This window comes from Patella vulgata, chromosome 8 (assembly GCF_932274485.2).
Source record: "Patella vulgata chromosome 8, xgPatVulg1.2, whole genome shotgun sequence".
Lineage (NCBI taxonomy): Eukaryota > Metazoa > Mollusca > Gastropoda > Patellidae > Patella > Patella vulgata.
In genome coordinates, this window is record NC_065886.2 from 38,795,489 (window position 1) to 38,810,611 (window position 15,123).

Below are 15,123 nucleotides of genomic sequence, written 5' to 3' on the forward strand. Positions count from 1 at the left end.
GCACTATCCATTAAGCCTTACGCTACAGGTCTTTGGGGGGATTACAGCAGGATCTCCCAGAACGCCGCGTGTTTTAGTTCGGCACGAAGTTGTTCCATCCATGAGATTGCGGCATTGTTTTACGACTTCGCATTTAAATCGTTGACTATACCGATGGCATTCCTTCCAGTGATCACCACCTTACACACTCCTAGGGTGATTTTAGGGCGATACTTGGCAGGCACCAATCAGTCACGAGATACTACCTGATGATGGTTTTGGTTTTGGTGTTGGTGGTGTTAACTCGGTGATTGAAGAGGATCGTGGATGGTTGTCAGTGACTGGGGGCGATGATGGGAGATCAAGTTTCTTTAGATCGTTTGAAACCTTTCAAACAATTGCCCACATTTCTGCATTTTGTCAGAATAGCACAAAAGTGATTTTAATACGGTATCCATCGGTCGATTGAAGAGGATCGTGGATGGTTGTCAGTGATTGGGGACGATGATGGGAGATCAAGTTTCTTTAGATCGTTTGAAACCTTTCAAACAATTGCCCACATTTCTTCATTTTGTCAGAATAGCACAAAAATGATTTTAATACGGTATCCATCGGTCGATTAATCTGTCTTTTAATAAAATACGACGATTGGGCTCCCTTCCCACGCGAGTTTATACAAGTTTGATCACCGTGGTACTGAATTCATCCACTGGCCCAAATCTTATTTTCCGAGCAAATTTCACTGTTGTCGTTCCAACCGAAGATTAATACAGAGAAATGATTTTTTCAAAAACGTCAAGGAATCTAATAAACGTCTATGTCGGTGCCAAATCTCACAAAACAAATATTATGCCTTACAGAAAATTACTGATGGCACTCGATTTCCATGGGAAAGGGAAACAACCCTTGAATAGCTCAAATAACCTTCGATCGAGGTTTTGTAGGATATGAAATACATCAAAATTCATTAGCTTTGTGGGCATTCCAAACAAATACGAAGTTGTATAAAATGTTATGGACTTGGTTGCTGAGTATACCCACCCTCATACACGGCACTCGTCACTAATAATTCACTGCATGCATAAACATAGCAAACTCGATTACCATTAAGTCAGTGAATTCAACTGTTTTGGTTTATCGGCAGCATTACAATTTGACGAGCATACCACCCTCATACACGGCACTCGTCACTAATAATTCACTGCATGCATAAACATAGCAAACACGATTAACATTAAGTCAGTGAAATTCAAGTGTTTTGGTTTATCGTCAGCATTACAATTTGACGAAATTTATTTAGTGTATGTGTGTTTTAAGGACATGTAAAGTAGTGTGTCCCAGACATGGCCCGGGTTACTTGCTTACCCTGTATTCTCTTACATATTAACGACAGTCTTACATGGTAGGTATAATGGTGTTAATAGTAACAAACAAGGAGACAATTCTAACAAAATTCAAATTAAAAAAGTTCTGTAAAGACAGAAATCTTATTGATTTGATCCTTTGATTGCTAATTATATACTTTTGACAATATCTATTTTTTTCACGGCTTAATCCATGCTTAATTAAAAATGCAACAAAGACATATATATAAACGGTATATAATAACCCGACTTGGAATCAGTCGGATTAAAAGGATGCCCATCAAAAGATTTTAGTAAAACTTGCAGGTGGCACTGGCTTTGAAGGCGAAACGATCCTAAGCCAATATACCTCAAACTGTGTTCAAAACAGACATATTTGTAGGTCAAAACTACCAATTAAATATTTGTTATTGAACACTAAATCAATAATATATATTTACAACATTTTGGCCAAAGTCAATTTTGGCTGTTATGATTTATCCTACGCCTGTTTTTACCATATCCTATTTCTATCTTGCTGTGAAACTGACAATTCATGATAACTTCGTAAATATTGAACACAAATATTCCCATTACAGTGTCGACTTTTATTATCGTGTAGTTTGCGATAAATTCAAATTAAAAAAAATGCCGGTCAGTTTTAAGATTCCCACAATTCACAACAAAAAAATCCCAGGCAGACAGTTTGTTTGCATAATATGGCCACGTGATCTACAAAATGAAACTTCGTTTGACATCGTATTATTAGAAGGGTAAAATGTCACAAAATAATATTCTAGGGTGAGATTCTCCAATTCATTTTAAGAAATGTGTCCTTTTTGGGATTCGGCCCCGCCCCATTCTCTCTCCAACGTCTCTCAAATGCATATTATTCATAGCGGCAAAAGTGTTGTCAACAATTATTAATAAATATATTACATGTATATTATTATCCGTCATAAAACTTAATAATGATGAAATTTGGGCGAAACGAAAATAGAAAGTTTTTCTCTGCTAATAACTTGCATTGGAGAAGACGTAGTTCTAGGGGTCCTGGATCTTGTTTCTCGAAATCTTAACTAAAGATAAAATCCAAATTTTAGTAGATACTTCAATTTTGATTGGCTAAGTACTAAAATCAATTTAATATTATCCAATCAAATTACAAAATTAATATAGAACAGAAATGAATGAAGTGGAGTTTAACGTCCTATAGCCTGCACCAACCATTCTAATAAAAGTTGAAAACGTAACTACTCATTAGGCTTTCACCTTTGGTGAAAGACTGTTGTTATTACTAAGATTATTATTATTATTATTTTTTATTGGGGGAGCTTATTCCTCAGCAACTATAAGAGATAAGGCTCTGGAATTTGATTTTCTGCCGGAAAAGTGGTATGCAGCTACTCCTTAAGCTATTTCGAGATTTCTCAATCGATTTTTCAGATACATTGTATTTACATTTTTGGATAGCGGGAGACATTTCCTAGCAGATAGCAGTTCAAAAACGTCGAATTTAGAAACTTTGTCGCTCTCATTTTTTTGGTGAAAATTGGAAAATTTGGAAACGTTATATTTTTTTTAAATTTAGAAATTCTAATTACATTTTTGGATAGCTTACTCCCATCCGATTCCAACGATATAAGATTTTTGTGTGAAATATTAAATTTGATTTTTCATTTTTTTTCGCATTTTATACAAATATTGCAAGGCTTATTTATTTTTTAAAACGGCTCCAACTATTTTTCTGAAATTTCTGGGCCCTTATTCACGAAAACTTAAACTAAGTTACAACCGAAATTTTAAGAAATACTGCAACTTCATTGGATATATGCAAATTGATTTTACTGGTCAGCCAATCGAATTCCAGTATTTCTTAAAATTTCGATTGTATCTTAGTTTAAGTTTTCGTGAATAAGGGCCCAGAAATATAAAGAAAGATGTCTAAATTGTCCCTTGATCTTTAAATGAAAATGCTCTAATTACCGAAAGTGGTCAAGAAAAGTATCCAAACTTGGGCAAAATTCCGGAAAATGGGTGTTTGTGCGGAAAATACGGTGTATCAATTGTTTGTTTACCATTGTTATATCGTATAATAGCCAATTGAATTGTCTATCAGATGGTACTATGGCGACAAGTTTCTATTACAAACTAAAAACGTTATGGGTCTTTGAAAAGTACCACACAGGCACATAGGGAGGTCTGAGAAGAAATTTTTGAAAAAATTGGTTTTTGTCCAATATCTTGTGGAAATCTTGTTGTGAAAAGATCCACGCAAATGCTTCCACAAATTACACTTACAAGATAATAGAATAAACTATCACTTTTCCATCAAAAAAAAAATAGACAATTCCAAATGCCCCCATTTGTTTAAACGGATTAATATTGGGCTTAAACGAAATAATGAATATGACGTATTATTTCCAAAATGAAATAAGTAATTCGTTTTAACGTAAAATTAATTAATTATAACCAATAAATTATCGTTTAAACGAGTAAAAAATTTCGTTTAAAAGAACATTTTTTTTTTGTTTAAACGAAATAATAGATTCGTTTAAACCATATAATATATATTCTTTAACACGAAATAATGAATTTGTTAAAACGATATAATGATTTTGGTTTAAACGGATGTTTGGCCTTGAGCTTCCCAGCTCCTTTAGTGGACAACCACGGCCCGACTCATTTATGTCATATACCTAAGCCAATTTATACTAATTCAGTTCATTGCAGTTATCTAATTAACTATAATTGTACATGCATAAATGATATAATCAAATCAGATTATCTCTCGATTTGCATATGGCAGACTACATAACAATGGATGTGGGATAACTTATACATGATTATTTAATTTGACCATTTACATAAATCAGCTCGACTAATTGTATAAACACCTCACAGCTAGAAATCACAGCTGCTTAACATTATGTAACACAAAATAATTAATTCGTTCATATTTCGTTATAACGAATTAATATTTCGTTTAAATGAATTAATATTTCGTTTAAATGAATTAATATAATTAAATAAGAGTTGAATCGTGCAGGAAAAAATTATATGAGTGGAATAGTGCACTTACGGGGCTCCGTACATTATATTTGTCGCATTTGTGCCACCGTAGTAATTTAACATCAACGCCAGGGTAAAAATCACGAACGCATCCCATGTATTTCGGGTTTTGCCTCGGGTTGAAATTGTTTTATGCACGTGGAAAATAACCTATATAAGGAAATGTCAATCACATTTGTATTTCTTCTCAAAATCAAAATGAATACCATTACTATTAAAGACCTATTAGCGCTTGAGATTGATACACCACCAAGAAAGCCAATTAAATTTGTTGCTTTGTTCGAAAAAAAAAGGAGACGACCGCTGTCAATATGTATATGCCATTGCTGTTGAAACTGCAGCGACTCGTCTTTTTTATAGTGGTAAGCTTAAATTAGATCAGAGCTACTACCTCATTGAATATGTTCTGAACATATCCTATCTCCTACTTGACAACAGGTAAGAAATTGATTCAGCATCTAATTACTTTAGTAACGTAAATTGTGCAAGAAATATGAAAATAAGGCTTTTCCCCCATCTCGGTTTTAATGCTATTTTGGAATCCTTACCGTCTATTTTTCACCGTGATTCTTCTTTGGTCGCCGAAGGGAATCATTTCTTGCCACACCTGACACAAATTTATAAAAATCCAACATTATTTTCATGTAGAATTGTGCGATACAAAAACATAAACAACTTTCATTTGAACTGGGCTGCCATTTTCAAACTAACGCTCAGCCAATATTCCAAATTTAGGAATGTAAGTTTTAACATTTTAATTTATTACAGAATCAAAACACAGGACAACGCCGATAGCCATCATAACTGATGCGTTCAAGGAGACCGCCAGAAAACTCATTTTCCTTCTGGCTCCTTCAAGGACCATCACTGAGGCACAAAAATTAACAGAATTATCAACAATAACTGGGACCATCGTAGAGGTAAACCATCCTAATAACTTAAGCAGTTCGTCCGGCTTCAATATGCCCGATGGGGGGTCTAAAGAGTGCTCTTTCAATAACAGCCGTCTTCTTTAGTCAGTCCAGTCCCACCGTAAAGGAGGGTGTTAAACCCCATTTCAATTTACGTCTTAGAAATTACAAAATACTATGATGAAATCACAGTCCCTTCTGTCTTCTTAAAGATTTTTTTACCTTTTAAATTTGTTTTGTTGGAAGAAAGTATTACATTTGTACTTTTGTTATTACACATACAAATTTATATTTAAAAAATATAGAGATGTATAATTTTATCAATATTAATAACTCCAGGAAAAGCAACTGGACACCGTTACGACGGCAGAAAATAAAACTCTTCGCATTAAAAAGGTTCGTGTAAAAGACGACTCTTCCAGTGCAGAACTTCTATTATGAACCCCTAAACAAGTATGGTTAAGTGTGTGTAAAGTAAATAATTACGTAACCTTCACAAATGTTTCCAACAAAAGGTTAAAGGGGGGTAGAGTACAATTTTGAAGTACCAGTAATACCCAGTTAGAGAGGTATGTGAATTTCATCGTCTGAAGTCAACATTTCAAGTTCGGCATTGCTACATTCTGAAATGATATTAGCTTGATGAATATTATAAATATTATAAGTATATATTAGTCTGCTAACTAAATCTACTCGAAATACAAATATGATATATCATTATTTAGATAATTATTTCAGATAAAAGATAAGAGCAACGTGGCAATCGTTATCCACACAAAACAGCTTTTTCCCACCCACTGCTAAAGGCCCCTACGCCCCACACCCGCCTGTAACGTGGAAAATTTTTCAAAAATAACTTCGAGCTTTACTATCTAAAGTCTGTTACATGCATGTTCGTAAACGAGATTATCAAATAACTTATCTCATTCCGATTTCTAATTCGAGGGCAAATAAATCTTCTGAAACCGATTATTCTCTTTCAGTGGATAGTATTATACGCCCTAGCAATTGACTGAAATAAATTAAACCACCTGTTTGTCCCGAAATGAATAGTATCTGTCAAATGGACACTATACTTTTAGTGTATCTGTATCTGTATTTTAAGTTAGGTATGGTTTCGGGCAAGACAATACCCAATATTGATACAACACTCTTTATTTCCCTTTGTTATTCAGATTGCGCAGATCCCACTAGTTACCAAAAAGGGTCCATTGAAGGCATATGCCGAAGAAGACGACATATTGGTTTTTCAACAGGAAGAAAAAGATATATCATCAGAATATAACATCGATAAAATCTCGGCAAAAGATATTTTAATATCTTAATTATAAACCTCACTTTGGATTATATAGAAACTAAAGAAACAAAAGAAATCAATATCAAAGGTATGTCCACCTTAACTTCTGTTGGGATTGATTTAAAAATAAAAATGGTAGGGGTAGGGCTATCTTCTGTCGTATATATCCATGAGAGTTAAGGAAATTTCTAAAAACAATTTTAAATTATTTGCTAAGCCGGACAATTTAATTACGGGAACGAAGCGTTCGAGAATCCTTTTTCGGCATATGTGGATGACACTATTATTTCTAACAAATGCAATTTGTTGTGTTACATTTAAATAGTTCGTGACGTTCTTATTTCTGTTCACAGCTTTGCGCAATATTGTCCGTGACATGGTTTTGATTTCTCGCCATTATCATTCCCGGAAAAAGATCTATAAGAAAATGACCCCGGGCGGACCCCCACTGTTCCGACTGTCAAGAATAACTTGATAGAGCCCCAAAGACGGATGAATAATGTACAGAATTGACAAATATTCCAATACTGAAGTGAAGGCATATTTAAAATATAAAAAAAATACCAAGGCGGGGGCTTCCCCTTTTTAAATTAAAGTAATAAAATTGATCTCGGATGCTAAGACAACTTTTTTGTTATAAACACAAACTCTCTGCTACAGATTCTAAAGATCTTTTGAATGTTATCGATAAACTTATCTCTGAAAATCAAAAGAAATTACCAAAGTCTAATTCAGGTGTTGTGCTAGCTGAACGTTTCTGTGACTTCTTTCATGACAAAGTCAGTGATATCAGGCGTACTCTTGACAATAATAGCAGTAGGTTAAATGCGTTTGAAGAACATCATGTACCAAGCCGTTTGTTTGAGTTTGCCCCAGTTGCAGAAGAACATGTCCGGTCCATCATTGGTAAGAGCAAGTCAACTTCCTGTAGCCTAAATCCCCTCCAACATGGCTTCTGAAGTCCAAACCAGTATTGGATGCGCTCCTTCCTTTCATCACTGCTATCATAAATTCTCCAATTGCCAAAAGGTGTGTGCCGACTTCATTAAATGCTGCCCTTGTGGTTTCACTTCTGAAGAAGCCATCGCTTGATTGTGAGATTCTCAAGAACTATCACTCTGTCTCAAATCTTGAGTTTATTGGAAAGGTGCTTGAAAGGGTGATAGCGAGACAAATCACTAATTATCTGCCAGCTAACGATCTTCATGAACCACTGCAGCCTGCTTATAAAGAAGGCCACAGCACAGAGACGGCACTCTTGAGGGTAAAAGCTGATATTGATGCAGCACTGGACAGCAACCTTGGCATCAACCTTATACTTCTCTAAGTGCGGCATTTGATACCATCGACCATAGCATTCTGTTCAATCGACTGCAGTTATCTGTGGGAATCAAAGGGTCGGCGCTGGATTGGTTGAAGTCTTATCTAACTGACAGAAGCCAATGTGTCCATATTCATAGCAGCAACTCTGTATCTAAACCGCTGTCCACTGGAGTCCCACAGGGATTGGTACTAGGTCTACTTCTTTTCTTACTGTATGTACTTCCACTTGGTAAAATTATTCATAGACATGGTATCAGCTATCATGGTTTTGCCGATGATACGCATTTGTATAACACATTCATTCCTTCTGACCAGATGTCAATACACTGTGCCCTTAAGAAGCTAGAATCCTGTATCAATGATATTCGGACATGGATGAATCAAAACAAATTGAAGCTGAACGACGAGAAGACAGAATTCCTGATGATATTACCAAGATCAAAACTGAACAGTTTAAACTTTTCACCATCATGTAAAGCACGAAATCTTGGTTTCATCATGGACAAGACAATGTCTCTCATCCCACAGGTTAACAATACTATGTGTAAAATGTACATGAGATTAAAGCCAATATCCAGAATCAGGAGGTATCTTACTGAAATGAAATGGGGTTTAACGTCCTACTGTACTGCTCCTAACCTGGGCTAATGAAGACGGGAGGTATCTTATCTTACTAAAGATTCATGTGCTAGAGTTGTATTAGCATTGGTCATATCTCAGTTGGACTATGGAAATGGACTCCTGGCTGGCATTCCAGATTTCTCCCTCAACCGTCTTCAAGTTGTACAAAATAACTGTGCTCGACTAGCTGCCAAGTCATCCTCTAGAGATCATGTGACAGAAACTCTTAAAAGTCTTCATTGGCTGCCTGTGAAAGGCCGGGTGGACTTTAAAGTGCTATGAAATGTGTATAAAGCTTTGTTTTCGGATACTGCTCCCTCCTGCATGAAACAATTATTCACATTCTACAAACAGGAAAGACCGAATCTTCGTTCGTCCACAGATACTACTTTACTATCTGTGCCTGTTTACAAGAGACTCAGAGGAAAATTATCTTTCCGTATAAATGGTGCCCATATGTGGAATAAGCTACCAAGATCAATTAGAGCAAGTTCAACTTGTGTTAAATTTAAATCGTTAAAAACACACTTGGTTAAATATTATTACAAACTGTGATGTGACATTTGTTAAGCGCTTAGAAATATCACCGGATATATTGAAGCGCTATAGAAGATGAATAATAATAATGATTTTATTTAAAATGTGCAAACGTGCGCACGAATGCATCTTCAGTTTCTCTGTTGTCAATCTTTAGTTTATTCAAAGTCCATCGGAAGAACAACGTAGTACATGTATTGTTACATCCACTTCGTACACTCGCCATTTTTATTAGCTTAATCCAAGGTAGAATCTACAATTATTTTTTTAAAAAAAAGGGTAGCCAAGCTCCGGGTTCGAATTCAATCGGACCCTTAAAATTTAATATCAAGGAATTCTGTGCAGATTATATGTTGCACTGGCTTTATTTCACCATATCCCTTTTATAACCTCTGCATATACATTGTATTGACAAATGTTGAACTGATAAACTGAAATTTGCAAAAATTTAAATGTGATTTTAATGATTCTTTTTCAGAAGCCTGTCCAAAGAAAGAGAAGGAAAGAAATGGGGTTTAACGTCCACTCGACACAAACTAGGTCATTTCGGGACAAACAAAGTTTAATTTGATTTTAATAATTCGCTTGCGCGTAGGGGTCTTTAGCAGTAGGAGGAAACCGGAGGACCCGGAGAAAACCCACGAGGTTGGACAGGCGACCCTACTCCTTGCCACGTACAACCGGGGATTCGAAACCACGCCAGTTGACTCAATGACAGACTTTATGATCAACAAATTCAGCGATCATAGACTGGGTAGACTGTTCTACAAAAACTATTATATTTACTGATCATTCTGTTATATATTAAAATTGTAGTAGGACAAGGATGCCAGGAATAATGAAGAAGCTACAGATCGAAGAGTTGTGGCGGAATTGTTGTCGGTTGAGCTGCAAGCCAAGGGGCAAGTGAATGAGCCTTCTGAAAGGAGAAGCGAGATAACAAGTCACAGATGATATTGGATTTACCCGAGATATGGCGGGCCCTGAAGTATATAGTCTGTTCTCGCCCATATACAACTACGACTCTAAATAACAACAATTATGCATTAAGCCTGTCGCAACGCTGGATCAGATGTTTATTATATTATAGATACATAATTCTTGATACTAATACATATATAGTTATAACTTTACATTCGGTCCTGGTCTAAAAAACGGAGATAAAACTTTATAAGACAAATACTCTGGAAAAACCTATGGACCCCTTCAAATCATTATATGAAAAACTTGTAGTTTTCAAGTTGACGACAGAAGCTAGAATGACACATCACACACTTATAGACAAGCACGCACGTGCATGTCACATCTAATTAATATTCATGTGTCATGACCTACGAACACACAACTATTTTCAGCTATACGTTGAAACGCTGAAAAATAAATTTATAACGTAAAGAAGCTATAACAAGACGGCGAACTAATTTCATAACCATATTGTCCTTAGAAGATTTTTATACGCCCACATTTTCATGTGGACGTATTATGCCGTCACCCTTAATTGTCCGTCCGCCCGTCCACAATTGTTTGTGGACTCTCTACAGGTCACAATTCTTATCCGATTTTGACGAAACTTGACATATAGGTTTATCCCCAAAAGATCTCGGCTGCTTTCGATATTGGCATGTATCGGATCGAAACTTCATTGCTTATGGCCCCTGATTGTACGAAAAATCACGTTTTTAGCTTGTGGACCCTATAGAGGTCACAATTTTTATCAGATTTTGTTGAAACTTGAAATGTAAGTTTATAACCCAAAGATCTCGGTTCCTTTCGATATTCGCGCATATCGGACTGTAACTTCCAGAATTATGGCCCCTGATTTTACGAAAATAATTTTTATCCGATTTGAAAAACCGTAAAATTATATAACCGTTACACCCTAAGGCAGGCTGAGTTCGAATTTCGTGAAAATCTGCCCAAAATTGACAGACAAAATGGCCGCCGTTCGTTCTCAAATAGCGTAAAAAATATGGTATATCAAGGTTGTGAACCCTATAGAGGTCACAATTTTTATCCGATTTTGTTGAAACTTGAAATGTAAGTTTATAACCCAAAGATCTCGGTTCCTTTCGATATTTGCGCATAATCGCGTTTTTAGCTTGTGGACCCTATAGAGGTCATCATTTTTATCCGATTTAAAAAAAACATATTATTATATCACCGTTACACCCTAAGGACGGCTGAGTTCGAATTTTGTGAAAATCGGCCCAAAATTGACAGACAAAATGGCCGCCGTTCGTTCTCAAATAGCATAAAAATATGGTATATCCAGTGATTACGTTTCTAGTGCAAGGAAAGATTTGTAATAAAAGAATCTTCAATGAAAAAAATGGAATTAAACAGTTAGAAGGTTTAATGGATCCATGTGATTTAAAGCGCCGACACATGGATCCAAAATTTTCACAGTCTACAACAGAATACAATACAGAACAGCTGTATTCATCCGCAAAAAAAAATAGTACCTAAAATTCATGTACATTATATAGGTTTAAACGTCAAATGAGGTCAAATGAATAGAGACGTCTTTAATATATACTAAATATTCGTATCATCCCAAATAGACAATAAAACAGTGAGAAAAAGGAAAATCTAAGTAATGGCAATCTAATTAACATAAAATTTACGACATAATGGATTCTTCAATGTTTTGATGGTGATCATGAAGAAAATAGGCCTACATCTGTTCTCTGGAATCCGATAAGATTTTCAAAAAAAAGAGATCAGTAGAATTATAGATTGTTATTCCACAAAGTCGAAAGGTATGTTAGATTTTTCATTCAGTCAAGTTAGAGCGAGTTTATTGCCGTACTTTGAGCCCCAAACCCGATAGAAATGAAGGCGGAAGTGGCCATAATAGTTTTAGAGATCACTACGTGGTGGCGCCCCTGCGTCGCGACAAACGGGGCCGATTTGTCAAGGTTGTGGACCCTATAGGAGGTCACAATTTTTATCCGATTTTGTTGAAACTTGATATGTAAGTTTATAACCTAACGATCTCGGTTCCTCTTGATATTTGCGCATATCGGACCGTAACTTCTTGAATTATGGCCCCTGATTGTACGAAAAATCACGTTTTTAGCATGTGGACCCTATAGAGGTCATAACTTTTATCCGATTTAAAAAAACGTATTATAATATATCACCGTTACACCCTAAGTACGGCTGAGTTCGAATTTCGTGAAAATCGGCCCAAAACTGTCAGACAAAATGGCCGCCCTTTTTTCTCAAATAGCGTAAAAATATGGTATATCAAGGCTGTGGACCCTATAGAGGTCACAATTTTTATCCGATTTTGTTGAAATTTGAAATGTAAGTTTATAACAGAAAGATCTCAGTTCCTGTCGATATTTGCGCATATCGAATTGTAATTTCCTGAATTATGGCCCTTGATTGTAGGAAAAATCACTTTCTTTTTAGCTTGTTCTCTATCCATCTCTCGAAAATGTGGGCGTAACCTGCCTGGCAGCCACTGGATTGTTTAAAATATCCCCCAGGGCTGCGTTGTCAGTTGAAAACAAAATTTTATGATTTGCCAAACTTTGCCCCTAAATTTCAACAGCTAATACAATTGGAAATAATTCTTTGAAAGTTATATGCAAGGATTTCATATGAGTAGGCCAGTGCCCTGTAAACCAATGTTTACCAAAAACTGCTGCAACCCCCCCCCCCCGCATGTACTCCTGCTGCATCTTAAGAAGGCTGTCAAAGATCTCAGACAATGGTCAGAACCTGCCTTGCCCACGAAAAAGAAATCATCGAGTAAATGGCAAATGTTTGAACGATTAGTAATCGTATGGAGGATCCATTTTAGTGCTGTTGAAAAGGTTTCAAAAAATTGGCAAGACGATGAGCACCACATGGGTAATCATGTATCATAATAGAAGAGCCCCTTCCATTGGAATCCAAGGAGGTAGTGATCAGAAGGATGGATAGAGAGCAAACGGAAAGCGTCTTCGATATCGCATTTTGCCATCAAGCAATTGTAGCCATGTTGCTGCACCAGGTTTATTGCTGTTTCTATATCTGATAGGAAACATGTGTAAATTCAACCGGAATTTGAGAGTTAACGGAATTACCTCTGGGATATGATAAATCGTGGATAAGTCTAAAGCTACCTGGCTCCTTTTTGGGTACCAACCCGAGTGGAGAGCAGACAAACAACGGCAAAGGAATGGTTGAAAATGGAACACGATAACGACTTTTTCGGACTTCATTCCGAATTTTGACATCAATGATAAGTGAATGATAATGTGAACTTTTATGATTTCTGGATAACTTTTTGAATTCGACATACTTAAGTGATTTGGAACCCCAAGCCTAAACCCCACTGTAAATCCATTAAGTAAGATCTCCTTGGCTTCGGAATTATAACCAGACAGTAATTTGAATAATTCTCCAACTTTAACTGTTGTTGGTAGGTTTGATGCTTCTGGATTTGCAGGACATTGCGGTGTGTTGCTGACCACAAATGGGGAATTCAAGATTATATTTGCAGCTTGTTTGCAAACATGTTCCCTTGTAATGAAAGGACCAGCAATACCCTTTCAAGAATGATTCCGTTTGAATGTGGGATTTGGAGAACCCGATGTTGGAGACTTCACTGTTACGCAAATGTGGGGAAAACAGCCTTCCGCCACAACTCCTCATGGATAGTTACCCAGTCGGACTTTAAAAGAGATCTTACTTTACGGAAAGCTTCATCATAAGATTTTGCAGATAGAAATCCGAACTCTGACGCCATGTTCCTTATATTTTTCACATACTTAATTAAGACATGATGTGTTGAGGAAATTTTTGGTAAAAAATTGTAATGAAAATGTCGAATGCATTACACCATTGTGGTAAGGTCCAAATCTCCTTGAGTTTTGTACCTGAGCTTAATCCTACATTGGATCCTATTGTATGCAGGACCACCGAATCATTGTCTTTTTGAGAATTAGATAAATATATTAGAGAGCTACAATCAAAAAACTGGTCTGACCAAATTTGTCCCTTTACACGGTCTGGAATATCGAAATCCAGTGGTAACGAATGCTTGATTGTTGTAGGTAAAGAATTAAGATCAATGCCAGTACCTTGATCGTGAATGACATGTGTATTGTCTTCTGCAATGATCTGCGGCACCGATGTCGAAGTGGTTGTTCCGGATTCCATGGCCGGGGAGACCAACTGGTGGCCTGACAATAATAGGCCTTCTGACCGCATTTGAGAAAAAAGAGCCGAAGCTATGTGGTCAGCAGATGGTAAAATTGGGTTACTGAACTGAATTTGTGTTGATGGAATTGTCCCAGGTGAGTACGACTGTCCCTCGTCTGTTGATGATACTGCACGAGCCTGATTGTTGTGTTTGATCGTGAAGTTCGGACAGGTATGACATAGTCATCGGACAAACTAGAAGGGGCTGTGGTGGAGCGTGAACTACGACACCTGGAGCTGGAGCCCGTTTTTGGCATGGTGATCGGTGACCTGTATAAACAAACAGTAACTGATAAGTTACTCAGCAATTGACATGTACCAGAGCAGGCAATGCTGACCCCCAGCATCATGACAGTATTGGACACACAATTATTACAAAATATAATCTAATGTCATTAGAGAAATGGGATTGGAGCACCGGCCTAGGCAACATTATTAACTCTTGGAAAATTTGATGAAAAATTGAAAAACATTCATACACTACACAAAGCAGAAGATTAAAATAAACACCGTATAAAAAGGGAGACAAAAAATAAACAGACATCAATAGGCTGCACTTAAAAGCAGAAGATAAAAATAAATCACCATATAAAACGGTGACAAAGACATCCATACACTGCACTTAAAGTTACAATTTCATATTTTCTAAGAAAGTCAAAACATAATTATTTCTATGTCTTTTGCTCAATAGGTTTTCAACTCACTATTCTCTACTATTCAAAAAAAGTAGGGGATATTTGATTTTTAAGTGTTATTAAAGTCACCTAATGAAACTGACGAAGAAACAAATGACAAAATGAAATGAAGTTCACATTCATCGATTTATTCCAAATGATCGTTAGAC

At 36.3% G+C, this 15,123-nt stretch overlaps 1 long non-coding RNA gene across 5 annotated transcripts in view; it reads right to left on the reverse strand.

Moving 5' to 3' along the window:
- The window catches only part of LOC126830323 (uncharacterized), a 144,708-nt gene that overhangs the window by 32,210 nt on the left and 97,375 nt on the right, over positions 1-15,123 (reverse strand). The gene's annotated exons all lie outside the window — the stretch shown is intronic.